Genomic DNA, 9,289 nt, shown 5'->3' with positions numbered 1-9,289 from the left:
TCTTTGGATGATGCCTTTTGTGACAGATAATAGCACTCTCTAACAACATTTGTGTCTTTATCTAAGATTGGTGGTGCCACTGACATCGACATTATCTTTTATCTTAGAATACCTTGGACATTTGCATTTCATGACCTGGCTACAGTTACATAAGTGGACACAGGTCCCCGTGTTTTCTCTGGAGTGCTGTTTGTTCCTCCCTGATATATGGATGTTAAATACTGATGACCTTGAACATGTCCCTATCCTATTTTATCTCTGTTATGAGTTCATTCGTTATAACTCTTTGTTTTGTCTTGTCTTAGTGGTTGCTCTGGGGTTTACGATACGCATCTCTAACTTATCAAAGTTACTTGAACATTTCAAAGTTATTTGAAAGTCTACTTGCAGATAATGTTATGCCACTTTGCGTATGGTTTAAGACCCTTAAGACGGTATGCGTCCACTTCCCCCTCTGGGCCTGTGTGCTCTCATTATTGCCCTGCATTCTAAGTCGACATACATTATAAACTCCATAATACATTGTTATCACTTCTGCTTGAAGCAGTCCATTATCATTTAAAGAGATTTGAAAGATGAGGGGGAAATGTATATTTCTGTTTACCTACATGTTGACCGTTTCCATCACTCTTCATTCTTCTGCATAATGTCAAATTTCCATCTGGGATCGCTTTCCTTCTGCCTAAAAAAGTCCTTTAAACATTTCTTCTGATGCTAGTCTGCTGAGGATAAATTCTCTCGACGTTGGCACGTCTGAAAAAGTCTTAGCTTACTTTCATTTTGTGGAAGATGTTTTTGTTTAGAATTTGTATAGAATTTGTATAGAATTTTATGTTGGCAGTTTTTCTTCCAGTGTTTGAACGACGTTCACTCTGTGGTCTTCTGCTTTGCGTGATCTCTAATAAGAAATCTGCAGTCTTCAGGGCCTTTATGTAATAGGCCTTCTCTGGCTGCTTTTAAGACTTTCTCCTCATCATTTGTTTTAAGCAGTTTGATTATGATATACCTTGGTGTCATTTTATTCGTGTTCCTCTTGCTTGGGGTTTGTTGAGATAACTGTCTTGCTTGGGGTTTGTTGAGATAACTGTTTGTGAGATAACTGTCTATTTTTCATCAAATGTAGACACTTTTTGGTCATTATTTAGTCAAATATTTTTTTTTCTTTCTCACTCTGGTTGCCCCCCCCCCCCCCCCCCACATAACTCCAGTTATACATGTGTTCAAGTCTTGATATGATCTCACAGCTCACTGATGCTTTTTTCAATTTTTTTATAATCTTTTTACTTGCTTTCATTTTAAATATTTCTACTATTATGTGATCTCACCAACCTGAGATATAACCTGAGCCAAGGTCAAGAGTCAGACGCTTAACTGACTGAGCCACCCGGGCGCCCCCAAGAGTGTATTTATAATAGTTGGATAAATATCCTTGCGTGCTAATTCTAATATCTGTCTTTTTATTATCATTTTTTAAAATTTAAATTCAAGTTAGTTAACATACAGTGTAATAGTGATTTCAGAACTAGAATTTAGTGATTTATCACTTACATATAACACCCGGTGCTCATCCCAACAAGTGCCCTCCTTAATACCCATCACCCATTTGGTCCATCCCAACACCCCACCAGTAACCCTCAGTTTGTTCTTCGTATTTGTCTTTTATGCTTTGTCTCCCTCTCTGTTTTTATCTCATTTTTGCTTCCCTTCCCCTATGTTTATCTGTTTTGTTTCGTAAATTCCATCATATCTGTGTCTGTTAAAAAAACTATTTATATTATTATTTTTTTCTTGTAGTTATAGCTCACATTTTCCTGCTTCTTTGCACTCCTGATAATTTTTTATTGTATACTAAAGAGCACAAATTTTATGGGTTATGTTGTTTACCTCTGTATATTGTTGGAGTTTGTTCTGGGGAGCGATTTAATTCTTTCAAGGCTGGCTTTCATCTTTTGTGGGGGCAGATCTAGGGCTAATTTGGTCCCACCACTAAGGCAATATCTTTTGAAGGCTCTACTCAATACCCACTGTACGATGAGGTCTTTCCACCCTGGCTGATGGAAACACAAATTATTCCTGGCCTTGTGGGATCTCCATTGATTTTTTTTTTGCCCACATTTTTCCTCCTCCTCCTTCTTCTTCTTCTTCTTCTTCTTCTTCTTCTTCTTCTTCTTCCTTTTTTTTAGTTTATTTATTTTGAGAGAGAGTGGGGGAGGGGGAGGGGGAAGAGGGAGAGAATCCCAAGCAGGCTCCATGCTATCAGCACAGAGCCTGACCCAGGGCTCAATCCCACAGACCGTGGTGAGATCGTGACCTGAGCTGAAGTCAGACACTTAACCTACTGAGCCACCCAGGCGCCCCACCCCCACTCTTTTCTGATGGTCCTTTTCCTGGCCTCAGGTAGTGTCCTTGCAATACATACACAGATAAGCCCTCATCCACGTACTCCACAAGCCCCCTCTTCGGATTTTTGGAGCTCTCTGTGAAGCTCCCTCCTCTCTGGTCTTTTGCCCTGAAAATTCTAGAATTTGGCCTCTCTAAACTTTGAACTCTGTCTACTCAACTCAGCCAAAATGTCAAGCTCCGTTCGGACTCGGCATCTCTGAACATCAGCCTGGAAACTCTACGGGCAATAAACGGAGGCCACGGTAAGACTCGTTTATTTCCTTCCCTTCTCTCAGAGGTTACTGCTCCGTGCTACCTGTTGCCCAATGATTACAAACTCTCATGTTATATATTTTGCTGAGGTGTGCACTTGTTAAGCCTGGGGAGGTTCTGTGACTCCAGCAAGGGCAGCTTGGAAGACAGGGAAGTTTCTCTGTCCTAACTCAGACGGGGCTTTTACAGGTTGTGTATCACAGCGTAACAAGAGGCTGAGGAGAGAAAAACTAGGCAGCTACATGAGCCTATAGAGTACAAACACTGAAGTTTAAATTTTATTTAAAGTTTATTTTTGAGAGAGAGAGAGAGCAGGGGAGGGGCAGAGAGAGAGAGAGAGAGAGGAAGACACAGAATCCAGAGCAGGCTCCTGGCTCTGAGCTATCAGCACAGAGCCTGACACGGGGCTGGAACCCACGAACCGTGAGATCGTGACCTGAGCCAAAGTGGGACATTTCACCGACTGAGCCACCCAGGGGGCCCCGAACGCTGAAGTGTAATGTCCTCATTCTCTTGTCAGAGATCCTCACTGTTTGTTACTGGGTGTGGGCTGCTATGGTGATAGGAGGGAGCTGAGCCGTGAGGAGACTGTGGATGGTTTGAACGGGGCACTGGGTCTGATGCTTGTTGAATTGGTAAGTATTTAGTACTATGAGCTGGGACAGAACTACCACATCATTGTTTTCCCAGATGGATCAGGAAATTCAGTGTTCGGGAGCCTGCTGGATAATTGGGTGTCTGTCTCTCGGAGGTTTTTATTGCCATCCTGGAATGTTCATCACTTTCAGTGTGGGTACACAGCCAGGTACATGGGAGGGAATCATGGGGAGGACGGTGGAAAAAGAGGTGAAGTTTGGTCACGAAAGGCCTGAATATCAAGACAGAGAATTCAGACCTCTGTCACACAGGTATCGGGGAGCCCCCAAAGGAGGACAAGCATCGAGAGACATGTGTTCACTTTAGAAACTTGTTTTCGGAATCGATTGGTGCAGTAGGTACAGCAAAAACAGTTATCAAATCAATATCTCCTACAAAATCAATATCAAATCAATATCTCCTACAAAATCAAATAGTCAATGGGCTTATGAAGCTGAACTTCGAGGGAACTCTTTTATACAGAGGTGATCGACGGGGGTGACGGTGGAACCACTGAAGGAAGAAGAGGAGAACACAGGGCGAACGGATGACTTTAAAAACGTGTGTCCTCAACCAAAACCTGAGGGTGAGGCCGTGGATTCACAAATCAGTAAGTAGAATTCAAGCGAGTGGAAAATTAGCCAGAAAGCACCTTCTGGCTGATCGGGGAGCAATACCCCCCAGAGCTAGATTAAAGGGAGCCCCGCCAGGCAGCCAGGCTCAATGAGGCTGCACTGAGTGTGATGAGACAAAGAAAATTTGACTTTCCAGACCCGCTCTTAACTGAAGCACGCACTCGGTATGAACTGAAGGAGTGTTTTCCTACGTCACGTTGGAGGCGGCCGAGACCTCCAAAAGCTATGACCTCTTCGGATGTTTAAGAGGCTTCCCTGTAAGAGGGGGAGACCTGTCACCTGCAGAGTTTCTGTTCTGCTCAGCAGTGTTTGCCGCTGGTTCTTGACAGGGTGATACTGCCCCCCTAGGGGCCTTTGGGAACGTGGAGAATTGTCCCACCTGCACGAGGGGCGCTGACTCCTGCCAGCGGTGACACCTGCTTACTCATGCCTCACGCGATGCTCTCTCTCCCAAGGGAATGCTGAACAGGTACGTGAAGAATGCTGGCTGGAGGGGACGATAAGTTATCCTGCCCCGGGCGTGCTAAATTATAGCCTTGCTGACGGCATGCACGTGTCTTAGTCTTACCCCCGTTACCCCCAGAAAGGGATCCCTGAAACTGCCGATACCCTAGGGAGGTGTGAGCGCCCCTCGTAGCTTGGTCTTGTGGGGTTTCCACTCTCACTAGGAGCCAGGGGAGAAAAGAATGCTCCCTCCACCTGTGGATTTAGACTACTACAGCGTGTGGGTTTCCCCAAGCCCGGGGTCAAAATCAAGGTCACGGAAATTGTACACAGAGCATGGCTTCTCCCCTCACCCCATGCCATTTTTCTCCTGTCATAGGGGAGTGCCTACAGTGGCTGCTGCTGGGGCCTCAGATGCTACGCCCGCGCCAAAAGGCCAGCAAGAGCCCCTGCAAGGTCACCTGGTAAGGCACCTCCCATCACAGTCACAGCTCCTGCAGATGCCCCGTCCCTTGGGTCGGCACCGGGCTGCCATCGGCGCCTTCGCTGCGAACACAAAGCCTCTGGATCGCCAGTGCCGTTGCGTAGAATGTTCCGGAGTCTCCAGTGCATCAGATCAGACTGGGATCTTCGCCAGTTCGGGGAGCCTTCCTGTGTTGGTACCCCCGATTCACCGTGATTTGGGGGAAGGCTTTTCTTCCTGGTCTTGCCCACACCTGCTTCCCAGGCTCAGCGTGGAACAAGTTCATGGGGTCAGGCCAGAGGACAGAGGGGGGTTAGAGGCCCCGCCGTGCCCCCAACAGCCCGGCAGTTATCTTCATCCTTGCACATGGAACCCCTTCCCTTGGGTTTGCTCTGTCCCAGGAGACCCCTTGTTCTGTCACAGAAATAGGCCCCTGGCAGCCTGAGCTATAAATGGCCACACGAGCCCAGACTTGCCTGAAACTCGCGATAAACACCGGCTGCTGTCAGACCAGACGCCTTCACGCCAGCCTTGGAGGGATGGCATCTAATGGCCTTCTCCCCAGACCTTGATTGCTCTCTACATTGTTCTGAGTTAGAAAAAGAGACTTTATGGCGTGAGGCGATTCCCTCCAGGCCCCAGAGGACTTTTCCGTGTGCATTGCAGTGGGAATCCGTTCATGCATCCTGGCCGGAAGTTGTCAACATCACCGACCCACAGCTTTCAGGCGCCCACGGGAAGGTCACGTGCAGGACAGGGAGCGAGGGACTCAGGATCCAGTCGAATGGAAACTGCTTCAGGCTGTGGAAGTTCATAAGCTTCTCTTCAGCGGGGAGAGGAAGCAAACCCCGTTGGTACCAAATTCTGGTGAAATACCATTAATAATTTGGACATTATGTGGTGCATCAGAAAGGAAAAGCTACTACAGAAACCCAGCAGACCAGAGCTCAAATGCTCAAATACTTGATTCAAATACTGCTGCTGGGTCTCTCCATCCACGACCCATTCTGTAGCTGTGCCTAGAAGGTCCCCCACCTCGTCTCTCACTTCCCTACTCGAGAGAGTGAGGGGACTCATTGAAACTGTCTGCGTCATAGTCTTCAGAGAGTTTCTGTCATATCCAGACTGACTCCAGATTTAGGGCAGGTTGGGTAACCTGTGTCTGCCTCAGTTAAGAAGAAAAGAGTACCCACCTCGTATGTGGGTGAGCATTAAGGGAGATTTGACAGGTGACATGCTTACAAAGCATTGTAAATACTGTTTCCCGTTCCACCTCTGGTACCCAGTCCTCTCTAAGGCTGCAGAAATAGTTGTAACCCAGTCTGGACCCTTGATTTTGTATCTCTAGGTGCTCTCATGCCAAGATACCTGCTCCTGGAGTCTGTGCCCTAATTACTAAACCTGCATAATTGCTTGTATGCTCGCTTACCGTAAAATTTGGAAGTACTGAGTCTTTCCTAATTGAGTCTTTCCTAATTGAGTTGTTTTTGGTTTTTTTTTTAATGTTTTTAATGTTCCTTTATATCTGAAGGAGAGGGAGACAGAGCATGAGTGGGGAGGGGCGGAGAGAGAGAGAGACGGAGACACAGAATCGGAAGCAGGCTCCAGGCACCGAGCTGTCAGCACAGAGCCCGACGCGGGGCTCGAACTCACAAACCACGAGATCATGACCTGAGCCGAAGTCAGATGCCTAACCGACTGAGCCACCCGGGCGCCCCTTTCTTAATTGAGTTTTAAGGAAGGCTTCGTTTTGCCTGGATGCGAGCTTCCAAAGGCTAGAGATGTCCAAGGTTGTGTGTCCCAGTCTCATGCAAGCGCCCTGGGTCTGCCCATGGGTCCCTTTGGCCACGACCAGCAGTTTCTACTCTGAAGGGGATAAAACTCATCCTTCCTCTGCTTGGAGCTGGAACCGAAGACAAGGTTCCCACTCTCCGGAGTCTATATACGATGAACCTTTCTGTGCAAGAGCCCTGGACGTCTGTCTCCTAGGTCTTAGCGTCTAATCATGTCAAGCCCAAGGCCCTGTAGGTTACACTTCCATTTCTCACAGATGCATGGAAAAGGGAGCAGGGACCCTAGGGATAAATGCTGTGTGGGGCGCCTCAAATGAACACAGCAGGTCATACAAGTCTTATAGGAGAAACCTTGCACAGCGTCACTAGAGAGGACCTGTCCCTTTTAGAGAGTACTTAGTATTATTTCTGTGGCCGTCCCTGTGGGGGGATCAGGCAGAATCTTTACCCAGAGATGAGGCCACTGAGGAAGGGTGGTTGAATATGGCATATTCTCACTGCCTCTTCTGTGTTGTCTTCTGTCTTAGAGTGCAGGCACCAAGCCCACAGACGCCGTATCTGCTCACTCTGCCTAGAACAGGTCGCACGAGTGTCTTGCTGTGGCGAGGAGACTAACCTAGAGCGTCACCTTGTCACAATGACGGGAACGGGAAGCCCTCCGCAGAGTGGCGAGCAACATAAGTCCCTGACAAGGGTTTTCTTCTTTGGAATCCATTGGTCCCGGGGCAACTGTCTCTCAGGTGCAACATCATCTTCCTTGAGGACCAACCCCCACCCCGCTCCCCGCCCCCCAACACACACACACTCCCATTCCAAGGAACAAAGGGAGATGTGGTCGTTTGGGGCAACATCCTCCTCTCAGCCCTGGAAGAAGGGCCATCCTGGCCTCCCTCCCGGAGGAGGTGTCCCCCCCCACCCCCCACCCCGTCTCTCCATCAAGGCTTTGAACCTCCCTCTCGTCCATCTCCCTTGGCCAAACTCTACGGCTTTAAGAAGGAAGGAAGAGATCCTTCTGTGATAAGAACCATTTTCATTAGCCACACCTCTGCTCTGACAGTAGGAATGTTTTTCGATGTATTTTATTTTGAAAAATTGACCTTAACTGTTTTCTTCACAGGAAGTGAATAATGACACTTAAAAACCTTCAGACCGTATCATTACCAGAGCTGCCAACAGCCCCAGGATGTCCTCCAGACCCCAAATATCATTAGAAGAGATAAATCAGCAAGTAACTGTTCCTGACAGAGAAGAAAAAAGAGAGAGACAGTTGCCTTTGTCACTAGTGTTTTGCTTGAAATCTTATTTTAATTCTTCTACTAGGATTCGGGAGGTCTGGCCACCCTGCACCTCTCTATAAATGTCCTCTAATCCTTCTTGTAGCAAGGGGAGGGCTGGGGTCACAGGTGGGCTTGCAGGGGCTGTCCAGACCTCAGAGGTGATACAGGCTGGCCAGGTCCGAGGACCCAAAGGGGGTCCCGCAGGACCAGCCAAGAGGGTCCTTGGCTTGGTGCAGAATGGAAACCAAACGCAAGCCAGGAGGAAGTGAGAGCAGAGTTTACTGAAGAGGGAGAGAGAGCTCAGATACAGCAGAGTGTAGGGGAGACTCAGAAGGGAGCCGGAAAGAGAGCCTGGTCTTTGCCTGGAGTCTGGGGTTTTCACGGAGGATTGTGGTCTGATGCACATGTCTTCTCAGACATCCAGCACCAGAGAGAAGTGTTTAGGTGTCCTCCATAAGTCCCTGACTTCTGACTTCATCAGTTGTGCCTCTGGAATGAAGCCTCCATAAAATCCCAAAAGGACAGGGTTTGGAGAGCTTTGGGGTTAGTTGCCACATGGAGATTTGGGAGTTGCTGACCCAGGGAGGGCGTGGAAACTCTAAGCCCCTTCCCACATTCCTTGCCCTACGGATCTCTTCAGCAGGCTGTTGACGCGTATCTTTTCACATCCTTTGCAATACACCAGTAATCTAGTGAGTAAATTTGTTTCCTGAGTCTTGTGAGCCCAGGAGAAGGTGGTGGGGGTCTCTGATGTATGGCCATCAGAAGCACAGAAGTGTGCAACTGGCATTTCAGGTGGGTGACAGGCTTGGGGCTTCTGGGTGACTCAGCTGGTGAAGCGTCCGACTTCAGCTCAGATCATGATCTCACGGTTTATGAGTTCGAGCCCTGTGCCGAAGGCTCGGAGCCTGGAGCCTGCTTCGGATTCTGGGTCTCCCTCTCTCTCTGCCCCTCCCCCGCTTGTGTTCTGTCTGTCTCTCGCTCAAAAATAAAATAAAACATTAAAAAAAAAGAGTCCACTATGAGTAAAACACCAAACCAGAATATTTTTAAAAAATAATGAATAAAAATAAATAAAGTGGATGACAGGTTTGTGGGACTGAGCCCTTACCCTGCGGGATCTGACGTTGTCTCCAGGTAGATGGTGTCAGAATTGAGTTGACTTCTAGGATACCTGGCTGGTGCCAGAGAATTGCTGGTTGGGTGGGGGTGGGGTGGTGAGTCAGGGGGAGGGACCCAAACACACTGCAAGTGGGTATAGAATCCTTAGCAGAGGTATTTAGTTGCCCTCTGACCTGGAAGTGGTTGGGGGCTCTGATCATTTCAGAGGACCAGGGGGAAAGTTCTCTAAAGTCGAAGAGCAAAACCATCTGATTAGGTGGCCTG

The sequence above is a fragment of the Panthera leo genome, chromosome A1 (genome assembly GCF_018350215.1).
Source record: "Panthera leo isolate Ple1 chromosome A1, P.leo_Ple1_pat1.1, whole genome shotgun sequence".
NCBI lineage: Eukaryota > Metazoa > Chordata > Mammalia > Carnivora > Felidae > Panthera > Panthera leo.
Note: the sequence above shows the minus strand (reverse complement) of the source record.